We start from the raw sequence: 13,450 nt of genomic DNA, 5'->3' as shown, positions 1-13,450 counted from the left end.
CTGGTGACTGTACTCAGAGGTACCGCGGAAAAAGGTCTGGTGAGTGTACCCAGATGTACCTCGGAAGGATGGTCTGGTGACTATACCCGGAGGTACCTCCGAAGGAAGGCCTGGTGACTGTACTCAGAGGTACCTCAGAAGAAATACCTCGTGACTGTACCCAGAGGTACTTGAGAAGGAAGGCCTGGTGACTGTACCCAGGGGTACCTCGGAACGAAGGCCTGGTGACTGTACCTAGAGGTAAGTCCGAATGAGGCGTGGTGACTGTACCCAGGGCATCTCCCAAGGAAAGCCAGGTGACTGCAGCCAGAGGTACCTCGGAAGAAAGGCCTGCTGACTGTTCCGAGAAGTACCTCAGAAGGAAGGCCTGATGACTCTACCCAGACGTACCCCTTCAAAAAGGCAGGGTGACTGTACTCAGAGGTACCTCGGAAGAAAGGCCTGGTGACTGTACCCACAGGTACCTCGGAAGGAAGGCCTGGTAACTGTACCTAGAGATAACTCGGAAGAAAGGAGTGGTGACTGTACCCAGGGTAACTCCCAAGGAAAGCCTGGTGACTGTAACCAGAGGTACCTCAGAAGGAAGGCCTGGTGATTGTACCTAGAGGTACCTCGGAAGGAAGGCCTGGTGACTGTACCCAGAGGGACCTCAGAAATAAGCCCGGGTGCTGTACCCAGAGGTACCTCAGAAGGAAGGCCGTTGACTGTACCCAGAGGGACCTCGGAAGAAAGGCCTGCTGACTGTACCCAGAGAGAACTGAGAAAAAAGGCAGGGTGACTGTACCCAGAGGTACCTCAGAAGGAAGGCCTTTCACTGTACCCAGAGGTACCTCTGAAGGAACGCCTGGTGACTGTACCCATAGGTACCTCAGAAGGAACGACTGGAGACTGTAACCAGAGGTACCTCGCAAAACGGCCTGGTGAGTGTACCCAGAGGTACCTCGGAAACTAGTCCTGATGACAGTACCAACAGGTACTTCGGAAGGAAGGCCTGGAGACTGTACCCAGATGTACCTCGGAAGAAAGGCCTGGTGACTGTAGTCAGAGGTACCTCGGAAGGAAGGCCTGGTGACTGTACCCAGAGGTACCTGGGAAGAAATGCCTGATGACACTACCCAGAGGTACCTCGGAAAGAAGCCCTGCTGACTGTACCCACAGGTACCTGGAAAGGAAGTCCTGGTGACTGTACTCAGAGATACCTCAGAAGAAATACCTCGTGACTGTACCCAGAGGTACCTGAGAAGGAAGGCCTGGTGACTGTACCCAGAGGTACCTCGGAAGGAAGGCCTGGTGACTGTACCCAGAGCTAATTCTGAAGGAATGCCTGGTGACTGTACCCAGAGGTACCTCGTAAGAAAGGCCTGGTGACTGTACCCAGAGGTACCTCAGAAGCAAGGCCTGGTGACTGTACCAAGAGGTAAGTCGTAGGAAAGGTGTGGTGAGTGTACCCAGGGTAATTCCCACGGAAAGCCTGGTGACTGTAACCAGAGTTACCTCGGGAGGAAGGCCTGGTGAGTGTAACGAGAAGTACCTCAGAAGGAAAGCCTGATGACTCTACCCAAACGTACCCCTTAATAAGGGCCGGATGACTGTACGCAGAGGTACCTCGGAAGGAAGGCCTGCTGACTCTACCCAGAGGGACCTCGGAAGGAAGGCCAGGTGACTGTACCCAGAGGTACCTTGGAAGGAAGGCCTAGTGACTGTACCCACACGCACTTCGGAAGAAAGTCCTGGTGACTGTACTCAGAGGTACCTCGAAGGGAAGGCCTGGGGACTTTACCCAGGGATACCTTAGAAGGAATGCCTGGTTACTGTACCCAGATGTACCTCGGAAGGAAGGCCTGGTGACTGTACCCAGAGATACCTGGGAAGAAATGCCTGATGACACTACCCAGAGGTACCTCGGAAGGAAGCCCTGCTGACTGTACCCAGAGGTACCTTGAAAGGAAGGCCTGGTGACTGTACCAAGAGGTACCTCGGAAGGAAGGCCTGGTGACTATACCTAGAGGTAACTCCGAAAGAGGCATGGTGACTGTACCCAGGGTATCTCCCAAGGAAAGCCAGGTGACTGCAGCCAGAGGTACCTCGGAAGAAAGGCCTGGTGACTGTTCCGAGAAATACCTCAGAAGGAAGGCCTGATGACTTTACCCAGACGTACCCTTTCAGAAAGGCCGGGTGACTGTACTCAGAGGTACCCCAGAAGAAAAACCTCGTGACTGTACCCAGTGGTACCTCAGAAGGAAGGCATGATGACTGTACCCAGAGGTACCTCGGAAGGAAGGCCTGGTCACTGTACCCAGAGCTAACTCTGAAGGAATGCCTGGTGACTGTACCCAGAGTTACCTCGTGAGAAAGGCCTGGTGACTGTACCCAGAGGTACCTCAGAAGAAAGGCCTAGAGACTGTTCCCAGAGGGACCTCAGAAAGAAGGCCGTGTGACTGTACCCAGAGATACCTCTGAAGGAAGGCCTGTTGACTCTACCCGTACGTACTCAGAAGGAAAGCCTGGTGACTGTACCCGCAGGTACGTCGTAAGAAAGGTCTGGTGAGGGTACACAGACTTACCTCGGAAACAAGGGCTGGTGACTGTATCCAAAGGTACCTCAGAGGGAAGGTCTGGTGACTGTACCCAGAGGTAGATCGGAAGAAAAGCCTGGTGACTGTACCTAGAGGGACCTCAGAAATAATCCCGGGTGACTGTACCCAGAGGTACCTCCTAAGAAAGGCCTGGTGACTGTACCCAAAGGGACCTCGGAAGAAATGCCTGGTGACTGTACCCAGAGGGAACTGAGAAAGAAGGCCGGGTGACTGTACCCAGAGGTACCTGAGAAGGAAGGCCTTTGACTGTACCCAGAGGTACCTCTGAAGGAACGCCTGGTGACTGTACCCAAAGGTATCTCAGAAGGAAAGCCTGGTGACTGTACGCAGAGGTACCTCAGAAGGATGGCCTGGTGAGTCTACCCAGAGGTACTTTAGAAGGAAGGCCTGGTGACTGTACCCAGAGGTACCTCGGAAACAAAGTCTGATGACTGTACTCAGAGGTACCTCGGAAGGAAGGCCTGGGGACTATACCCAGAGGTACATCGCAAGGAAGGCCTGGTGACCATTCAAAGAGGTACCTCGGAAGGAAGGCCTGGTGACCGTACCCAGACGTACCTTGGAAGAAAGGCCTGGTGACTGTACCCAGAAGTACCTCGGAAGGAAGGCCTGGTAACTATACCCAGACGTATCTCTGAAGAAAGGCCTGGTGACTGTATTAAGAGTGGCCACGGAAGGAAGGCCTGGTTACTGTACCCAGAGTTACCTGAGAAGGAAGGCCTGGTGGGTGTACCCACAGGAACCTCAGATGGAAGGCCTGGTGACTGTACCCAGCGGTACCTCAGAATGAAAACCTGGTGATTGTACCCAGAGTTCCCTCTTAAGAAATGCCTGGTGACTGTACACAGAGATACCTCGGAAGGAACAGCTGGTGACTGTACCGGGCGATATTTCAGAAGAAAGACCTGGTGACTGTACCAAGAAGCACCTCAGAAGAAAGGCATGGTGACTACACCCAGAGGTACTTCGGAAGGAATGTCTGGTGACTGTACCCACAGGTATCTCGGAAGGAAGGCCTGGGGATTGTACCCAGAGGTACATCGGAAGGAAGGCCTGTTGAGCGTACCCAGAGGTACCTCAGAAGGAAGGCCTGGTGATTGTACCTAGAGGTACCTCGGAAGGAAGGCCTGGTTACTGTACCCAGAGGTACCTCGGAAGGAAGGCCTGCTGACTGTAGCCAGAGTTACCTCCGAAGGAAGGCCTGGTGACTGTACCCAGAGGTAACTCGGAAGAAATGCCTGGTGACTGTACCCACAGATACCTCGGAAGGAAGGCCTGGGGATTGTACCCAGAGGTACATCGGAAGGAAGGCCTGTTGAGCGTACCCAGAGATACCTCGGAAGGAAGGCTTGGTGACAGCACTCAGAGGTACCTGGGAAGGAAGGCCTGGTGACTGTACTCCGAGGTACCGCAGAAGGAATGCCTGGTGACAGTACCCAGACGTACCTCGGAAGAAAGTCCTGGTGAGTGTACTCAGAGGTACCTCGGAGGGAAGGTCTTGTGACTGTACCCAGAGTTACGTCGGAAGGAAGGCCTGGTGACTGCACCGAGAGGTTCCTCGGAAGGAAGGCCTGGTGAGTGTACCCAGGCGCACCTCGGAAGAAAGTTCTGGTGACTGTACTCAGAGGTACCGCAGAAGGAAAGCCTGGGGACTTTACCCAGAGATAACTTAGAAGGAATGCCTGGTGACTGTACACAGATGTACCTCGGAAGGAAGGCCTGGTGACCGCGCCCAGAGGTACGTCGGAAGGAAGGTCTGGGGACCGTACCCAGAGGGACCTCGGAAGAAATGCTTGGTGACGGTACTCAGAAGTACCTGGGAAGGAAGGCCTGGTGACTGTACTCGGAGGTACCGCAGAAGGAAGCCCTGTTGACTGTACCCAGAGGTATCTCAGAAGGAAGGCATGGTGACTGTACCCAGAGGTACCTCGGAAGGAAGGCCTAGTGACTGTACCCAGAGGTACCTCAGAAGGAATGCCTGGTGACTGTACTCAGAGGTACCGCGGAAAAAGGTCTGGTGAGTGTACCCAGATGTACCTCGGAAGGATGGTCTGGTGACTATACCCGGAGGTACCTCCGAAGGAAGGCCTGGTGACTGTACTCAGAGGTACCTCAGAAGAAATACCTCGTGACTGTACCCAGAGGTACCTGAGAAGGAAGGCCTGGTGACTGTACCCAGGGGAACCTCGGAAGGAAGGCCTGGTGACTGTACCTAGAGGTAAGTCCGAATGAGGCGTGGTGACTGTACCCAGGGCATCTCCCAAGGAAAGCCAGGTGACTGCAGCCAGAGGTACCTCGGAAGAAAGGCCTGCTGACTGTTCCGAGAAGTACCTCAGAAGGAAGGCCTGATGACTCTACCTAGACGTACCCCTTAAGAAAGGCCGGGTGACTGTACTCAGAGGTACCTCGGAAGGAAGGCCTGGTGACTGTACCCAGAGGTACGTCGGAAGGAAGGCCTGGTGACTGTACCTAGAGATAACTCGGAAGAAAAGAGTGGTGACTGTACCCAGGGTAACTCCCAAGGAAAGCCTGGTGACTGTAACCAGAGGTACCTCGGAAGGAAGGCCTGCTGACTGTAGCCAGAGTTACCTCGGAAGGAAGGCCTGGTGACTGTACCCAGAGGTAACTCGGAAGAAATGCCTGGTGACTCTAAACAGAGGTACCTCGGGAGGAATCCCTGGTGACTGTACCCAGAGGTACCTCAGAAGGAAGGCCTGGTGATTGTTCCTAGAGATACCTCTGAAAGGAAGGCCTGGTGACTGTACACAGAAGTACCTCGGAAGAAAGGCCTGGTGACTGTACCCAGAGCTAACTCAGAAGAAAGACCTTGTGACTGTACTCAGAGTTACCTCAGAAGGAAGGCCTGGTGATTGTACCTAGAGGTACCTCGGAAGGAAGTCCTGGTGACTGTACCCAGAGGGACCTCATAAATAAGCCCGGGTGCTGTACCCAGAGGTACCTCAGAAGGAAGGCCGTTGACTGTACCCAGAGGGACCTCGGAAGAAAGGCCTGCTGACTGTACCCAGAGGGAACTGAAAAAGAAGGCAGAGTGACTGTACCCAGAGGGACCTCAGAAGGAAGGCCTTTGACTGTACCCAGAGGTACCCCTGAAGGAACGCCTGGTGATTGTACCCATAGGTACCTCAGAAGGAACGACTGGAGACTGACCAGAGGTACCTCGTAAGAACGGCCTGGTGAGTGTACCCAGAGGTACCTCGGAAACTAGTCCTGATGACTGTACCCACAGGTACTTCGGAAGGAAGGCCTGGAGACTGTACCCAGACGTACCTCGGAAGAAAGGCCTGGTGACTGTAGTAAGAGGTACCTCGGAAGGAAGGCCTGGTGTCTGTACGCAGGGGTACCTCGGAAGGAAGGCCTGGCGACTGTACACAGAAGCACCTCGGAAGAAAGGCCTGGTGACTGTACCCAGAGGTACCTCGGAAGGAAGTCCTAGTGACTGTACCCAGAGCTAACTCAGAAGGAGCACCTGGTGATTTTACCCAGAGTTACTTCGGAAGGAAACCCTGGTGGCTTAACTGAGAAGTGCTTCGGAAGGAAGGCCTGGTGACCGTACCCAGAGGTACCTCGAAAGAAATGCTTGGTGACGCTACTTAGAAGTACCTGGGAAGGAAGACCTGGTGACAGTACTCGGAGGTACCGCAGAAGGAAGGCCTGGTGACTGTACCCAGGGGTATCTCAGAAGGAAGGCCTGGTGACTGTACCCAGAGGTAACTCGTAAGGAAGGCCTGGTGACTGTACCCAGAGGTACCTGAGAAGGAATGCCTGGTGACTGTACTCAGAGGTACCGCGGAAAAAAGGCCTGGTGAGTGTACCCAGAGGTACCTCGGAAGGATGGCCTGGTGACTGTAGTCACAGGTACCTCGGAAGGAAGGCCTGGTGACTGTAGTCAGAGGTACCTCGTAAGGAAGGCCTGGTGACTGTACCCAGGGTTACCTCCGAAGGAAGGCCTGGTGAGTGTACCCAGACGCACCTCGGAAGAAAGTCCTGGTGACTGTACTCAGAGGTACCGCAGAAGGAAGGCCTGGGGACTTTACCCAGAGATAACTTAGAAGGAATGCCTGGTGACTGTACACAGATGTACCTCGGAAGGAAGGCCTGGTGACCGCGCCCAGAGGTACGTCGGAAGGAAGGTCTGGGGACCGTACCCAGAGGGACCTCGGAAGAAATGCTTGGTGACGGTACTCAGAAGTACCTGGGAAGGAAGGCCTGGTGACTGTAGTCGGAAGTACCGCAGAAGGAAGCCCTGTTGACTGTACCCAGAGGTATCTCAGAAGGAAGGCGTGGTGACTGTACCCAGAGGTACCTCGGAAGGAAGGCCTGGTGACTGTACCCAGAGGTACCTCAGAAGGAATGCCTGGTGACTGTACTCAGAGGTACCGCGGAAAAAGGTCTGGTGAGTGTACCCAGATGTACCTCGGAAGGATGGTCTGGTGACTATACCCGGAGGTACCTCCGAACGAAGGACTGGTGACTGTACCCGGAGGAATCTCGGAGGGAAGGCCTAGTGACTTTACCCAGAGGTACCTCGGAAGGAAGACTTGGTGACAGCACTCAGAGGTACCTCGGAAGGAAGGCCTGGTGACTGTACCCAGAGGGACCTCAGAAATAAGCCCGGGTGCTGTACCCAGAGGTACCTCAGAAGGAAGGCCGTTGACTGTACCCAGAGGGACCTCGGAAGAAAGGCCTGCTGACTGTACCCAGAGAGAACTGAGAAAAAAGGCAGGGTGACTGTACCCAGAGGTACCTCAGAAGGAAGGCCTTTCACTGTACCCAGAGGTACCTCTGAAGGAACGCCTGGTGACTGTACCCAGAGGTACCTCAGAAGGAACGACTGGAGACTGTAACCAGAGGTACCTCGCAAAACGGCCTGGTGAGTGTACCCAGAGGTACCTCGGAAACTAGTCCTGATGACAGTACCAATAGGTACTTCGGAAGGAAGGCCTGGAGACTGTACCCAGACGTACCTCGGAAGAAAGGCCTGGTGACTGTAGTCAGAGGTACCTCGGAAGGAAGGCCTGGTGACTGTACCCAGAGGTACCTGGGAAGAAATGCCTGATGACACTACCCAGAGGTACCTCGGAAAGAAGCCCTGCTGACTGTACCCAGAGGTACCTGGAAAGGAAGTCCTGGTGACTGTACTCAGAGATACCTCAGAAGAAATACCTCGTGACTGTACCCAGAGGTACCTGAGAAGGAAGGCCTGGTGACTGTACCCAGAGGTACCTCGGAAGGAAGGCCTGGTGACTGTACCCAGAGCTAATTCTGAAGGAATGCCTGGTGACTGTACCCAGAGGTACCTCGTCAGAAAGGCCTGGTGACTGTACCCAGAGGTACCTCAGAAGCAAGGCCTGGTGACTGTACCAAGAGTTAAGTCGTAGGAAAGGTGTGGTGAGTGTACCCAGGGTAATTCCCACGGAAAGCCTGGTGACTGTAACCAGAGTTACCTCGGGAGGAAGGCCTGGTGACTGTAACGAGAAGTACCTCAGAAGGAAAGCCTGATGACTCTACCCAAACGTACCCTTTAATAAAGGCCGGATGACTGTACTCAGAGGTACCTCGGAAGGAAGGCCTGCTGACTGTACCCAGAGGGACCTCGGAAGGAAGGCCAGGTGACTGTACCCAGAGGTACCTCGGAAGGAAGGCCTGGTGACTGTACCCAGACGCATTCGGAAGAAAGTCCTGGTGACTGTACTCAGAGGTACCTCGAAAGGAAGGCCTGGGGACTTTACCCAGGGATACCTTAGAAGGAATGCCTGGTTACTGTACCCAGATGTACCTCGGAAGGAAGGCCTGGTGACTGTACCCAGAGATACCTGGGAAGAAATGCCTGATGACACTACCCAGAGGTACCTCGGAAGGAAGCCCTGCTGACTGTACCCAGAGGTACCTGGAAAGGAAGGCCTGGTGACTGTCCTCAGAGGTACCTCAGAAGAAATACCTCGTGACTGTACCCAGACGTACCTGAGAAGGAAGGCCTGGTGACTGTACCCAGGGGTACCTCGGAACGAAGGCCTGGTGACTGTACCTAGAGGTAACTCCGAAAGAGGCGTGGTGACTGTACCCAGGGTATCTCCCAAGGAAAGCCAGGTGACTGCAGCCAGAGGTACCTCGGAAGAAAGGCCTGGTGACTGTTCCGAGAAGTACCTCAGAAGGAAGGCCTGATGACTCTACCCAGACGTACCCCTTTAGAAAGGCCGGGTGACTGTACTCAGAGGTACCTCGAAAGGAAGGCCTGGGGACTTTACCCAGGGATACCTTAGAAGGAATGCCTGGTTACTGTACCCAGATGTACCTCGGAAGGAAGCCCTGCTGACTGTACCCAGAGGTACCTGGAAAGGAAGGCCTGGTTACTGTACCCAGAGGTACCTCGGAAGGAAGGCCTGGTGACTATACCTAGAGGTAACTCCGAAAGAGGCGTGGTGACTGTACCCAGGGTATCTCCCAGGGAAGCCAGGTGACTGCAGCCAGAGGTACCTCGGAAGGAAGGCCTGGGGACTATACCCAGAGGTACATCGGAAGGAAGGCCTGGTGACCATTCCCAGAGGTACCTCGGAAGGAAGGCCTGGTGACCGTACCCAGACGTACCTTGGAAGAAAGGCCTGGTGACTGTACCCAGAAGTACCTCGGAAGGAAGGCCTGGTAACTATACCCAGACGTATCTCTGAAGAAAGGCCTGGTGACTGTATTAAGAGTGGCCACGGAAGGAAGGCCTGGTTACTGTACCCAGAGTTACCTGAGAAGGAAGGCCTGGTGGGTGTACCCACAGGAACCTCAGATGGAAGGCCTGGTGACTGTACCCAGCGGTACCTCAGAATGAAAACCTGGTGATTGTACCCAGAGTTCCCTCTTAAGAAATGCCTGGTGACTGTACACAGAGATACCTCGGAAGGAACAGCTGGTGACTGTACCCGGCGATATTTCAGAAGAAAGACCTGGTGACTGTACCAAGAAGCACCTCAGAAGAAAGGCATGGTGACTATACCCAGAGGTACTTCGGAAGGAATGCCTGGTGACTGTACCCACAGGTACCTCGGAAGGAAGGCCTGGGGATTGTACCCAGAGGTACATCGGAAGGAAGGCCTGTTGAGCGTACCCAGAGATACCTCGGAAGGAAGGCTTGGTGACAGCACTCAGAGGTACCTGGGAAGGAAGGCCTGGTGACTGTACTCCGAGGTACCGCAGAAGGAATGCCTGGTGACAGTACCCAGACGTACCTCGGAAGAAAGTCCTGGTGAGTGTACTCAGAGGTACCTCGGAGGGAAGGTCTTGTGACTGTACCCAGAGTTACGTCGGAAGGAAGGCCTGGTGACTGCACCGAGAGGTTCCTCGGAAGGAAGGCCTGGTGAGTGTACCCAGGCGCACCTCGGAAGAAAGTTCTGGTGACTGTACTCAGAGGTACCGCAGAAGGAAAGCCTGGGGACTTTACCCAGAGATAACTTAGAAGGAATGCCTGGTGACTGTACACAGATGTACCTCGGAAGGAAGGCCTGGTGACCGCGCCCAGAGGTACGTCGGAAGGAAGGTCTGGGGACCGTACCCAGAGGGACCTCGGAAGAAATGCTTGGTGATGGTACTCAGAAGTACCTGGGAAGGAAGGCCTGGTGACTGTACTCGGAGGTACCGCAGAAGGAAGCCCTGTTGACTGTACCCAGAGGTATCTCAGAAGGAAGGCATGGTGACTGTACCCAGAGGTACATCGGAAGGAAGGCCTAGTGACTGTACCCAGAGGTACCTCAGAAGGAATGCCTGGTGACTGTACTCAGAGGTACCGCGGAAAAAGGTCTGGTGAGTGTACCCAGATGTACCTCGGAAGGATGGTCTGGTGACTATACCCGGAGGTACCTCCGAAGGAAGGCCTGGTGACTGTACTCAGAGGTACCTCAGAAGAAATACCTCGTGACTGTACCCAGAGGTACCTGAGAAGGAAGGCCTGGTGACTGTACCCAGGGGAACCTTGGAAGGAAGGCCTGGTGACTGTACCTAGAGGTAAGTCCGAATGAGGCGTGGTGACTGTACCCAGGGCATCTCCCAAGGAAAGCCAGGTGACTGCAGCCAGAGGTACCTCAGAAGAAAGGCCTGCTGACTGTTCCGAGAAGTACCTCAGAAGGAAGGCCTGATGACTCTACCCAGACGTACCCCTTCAGAAAGGCCGGGTGACTGTACTCAGAGGTACCTCGGAAGGAAGGCCTGGTGACTGTACCCAGAGGTACGTCGGAAGGAAGGCCTGGTGACTGTACCTAGAGATAACTCGGAAGAAAGGAGTGGTGACTGTACCCAGGGTAACTCCCAAGGAAAGCCTGGTGACTGTAACCAGAGGTACCTCGGAAGGAAGGCCTGCTGACTGTAGCCAGAGTTACCTCCGAAGGAAGGCCTGGTGACTGTACCCAGAGGTAACTCGGAAGAAATGCCTGGTGACTCTAAACAGAGGTACCTCGGGAGAAATCCCTGGTGACTGTACCCAGAGGTACCTCAGAAGGAAGGCCTGGTGATTGTTCCTAGAGATACCTCCGAAAGGAAGGCCTGGTGACTGTACACAGAAGTACCTCGGAAGAAAGGCCTGGTGACTGTACCCAGAGCTAACTCAGAAGAAAGACCTCGTGACTGTACCCAGAGGTACCTCAGAAGGAAGGCCTGGTGATTGTACCTAGAGGTACCTCGGAAGGAAGGCCTGGTGACTGTACCCAGAGGGACCTCAGAAATAAGCCCGGGTGCTGTACCCAGAGGTACCTCAGAAGGAACGCCGTTGACTGTACCAAGAGGGACCTCGGAAGAAAGGCCTGCTGACTGTACCCAGAGGGAACTGAGAAAAAAGGCAGGGTGACTGTACCCAGAGGGACCTCAGAAGGATGGCCTGGTGACTATACCCAGAGGTACCTCCGAAGGAAGGACTGGTGACTGTACCCAGAGGTATCTCGGAGGGAGGGCATAGTGACTTTACCCAGAGGTACCTCGGAAGGAAGGTCCAGAGACTGTACCCAAAGGTACCTCGGAAGAAAGGCCCGGTGACTGTACCCAGAGGTATCTCAGAAGCAAGACCTGGTGACTGTACCCAGAGGTACCTCAGAAGGAATGCCTGGTGACTGTACTCAGAGGTACCGTGGAAAAAAGGCCTGGTGAGTGTACCCAGAGGTACCTCGGAAGGAAGGTCTGGTGACTCTACCCAGAGGTACCTTGGAAGGAAGGCCTGGTGACTACCCAGACGTACCTCCGAAGAAAGGCCTGGTGACTGTACTCAGAGGTACCCCAGAAGAAAAACCTCGTGACTGTACCCAGTGGTACCTCAGAAGGAAGGCATGATGACTGTACCCAGAGGTACCTCGGAAGGAAGGCCTGGTCACTGTACCCAGAGCTAACTCTGAAGGAATGCCTGGTGACTGTACCCAGAGGTACCTCGTGAGAAAGGCCTGGTGACTGTACCCAGAGGTACCTCAGAAGAAAGGCCTAGAGACTGTTCCCAGAGGGACCTCAGAAAGAAGGCCGTGTGACTGTACCCAGAGATACCTCTGAAGGAAGGCCTGTTGACTCTACCCATAGGTACCTCAGAAGGAAAGCCTGGTGACTGTACCCGCAGGTACGTCGTAAGAAAGGTCTGGTGAGGGTACACAGACTTACCTCGGAAACAAGGGCTGGTGACTGTATCCAAAGGTACCTCAGAGGGAAGGTCTGGTGACTGTACCCAGAGGTAGATCGGAAGAAAAGCCTGGTGACTGTACCTAGAGGGACCTCAGAAATAATCCCGGGTGACTGTACCCAGAGGTACCTCAGAAGGAAGGGCGGTGACTGTACCCAGAGGTACCTCCTAAGAAAGGCCTGGTGACTGTACCAAGAGGGACCTCAGAAATAAGCCCGGGTGCTGTACCCAGAGGTACCTCTGAAGGAAGGCCGTTGACTGTACCCAGAGGGACCTCGGAAGAAAGGCCTGCTGACTGTACCCAGAGGGAACTGAGAAAAAAGGCAGGGTGACTGTACCCAGAGGTACCTCAGAAGGAAGGCCTTTCACTGTACCCAGAGGTACCTCTGAAGGAACGCCTGGTGACTGTACCCAGAGGTACCTCAGAAGGAACGACTGGAGACTGTAACCAGAGGTACCTGGCAAAACGGCCTGGTGAGTGTACCCAGAGGTACCTCGGAAACTAGTCTTGATGACAGTACCAACAGGTACTTCGGAAGGAAGGCCTGGAGACTGTACCCAGACGTACCTCGGAAGAAAGGCCTCGTGACTGTAGTCAGAGGTACCTCGGAAGGAAGGCCTGGTGACTGTACCCAGAGTTACTTCGTGAGAAAGGCCTGGTGACTGTACCCAGAGGTACCTCAGAAGAAAGGCCTAGAGACTGTTCCCAGAGGGACCTCAGAAAGAAGGCCGTGTGACTGTACCCAGAGATACCTCTGAAGGAAGGCCTGTTGACTCTACCCGTACGTACTCAGAAGGAAAGCCTGGTGACTGTACCCGCAGGTACGTCGTAAGAAAGGTCTGGTGAGTGTACACAGACTTACCTCGGAAACAAGGGCTGGTGACTGTATCCAAAGGTACCTCAGAGGGAAGGTCTGGTGACTGTACCCAGAGGTAGATCGGAAGAAAAGCCTGGTGACTGTACCTAGAGGGACCTCAGAAATAATCCCGGGTGACTGTACCCAGAGGTACCTCAGAGGGAAGGGCGGTGACTGTACCCAGAGGTACCTCCTAAGGAAGGCCTGGTGACTGTAACGAGAAGTTCCTCAGAAGAAAAGCTTGATGACTCTACCCAAACGTACCCCTTAATAAAGGCCGGATGACTGTACTCAGAGGTACCTCGGAAGGAAGGCCTGCTGACTCTACCCAGAGGGACCTCGGA

The sequence above is a fragment of the Loxodonta africana genome, unplaced genomic scaffold (genome assembly GCF_030014295.1).
Source record: "Loxodonta africana isolate mLoxAfr1 unplaced genomic scaffold, mLoxAfr1.hap2 scaffold_62, whole genome shotgun sequence".
Classification (NCBI taxonomy): Eukaryota; Metazoa; Chordata; class Mammalia; order Proboscidea; family Elephantidae; genus Loxodonta; species Loxodonta africana.
Note: the sequence above shows the minus strand (reverse complement) of the source record.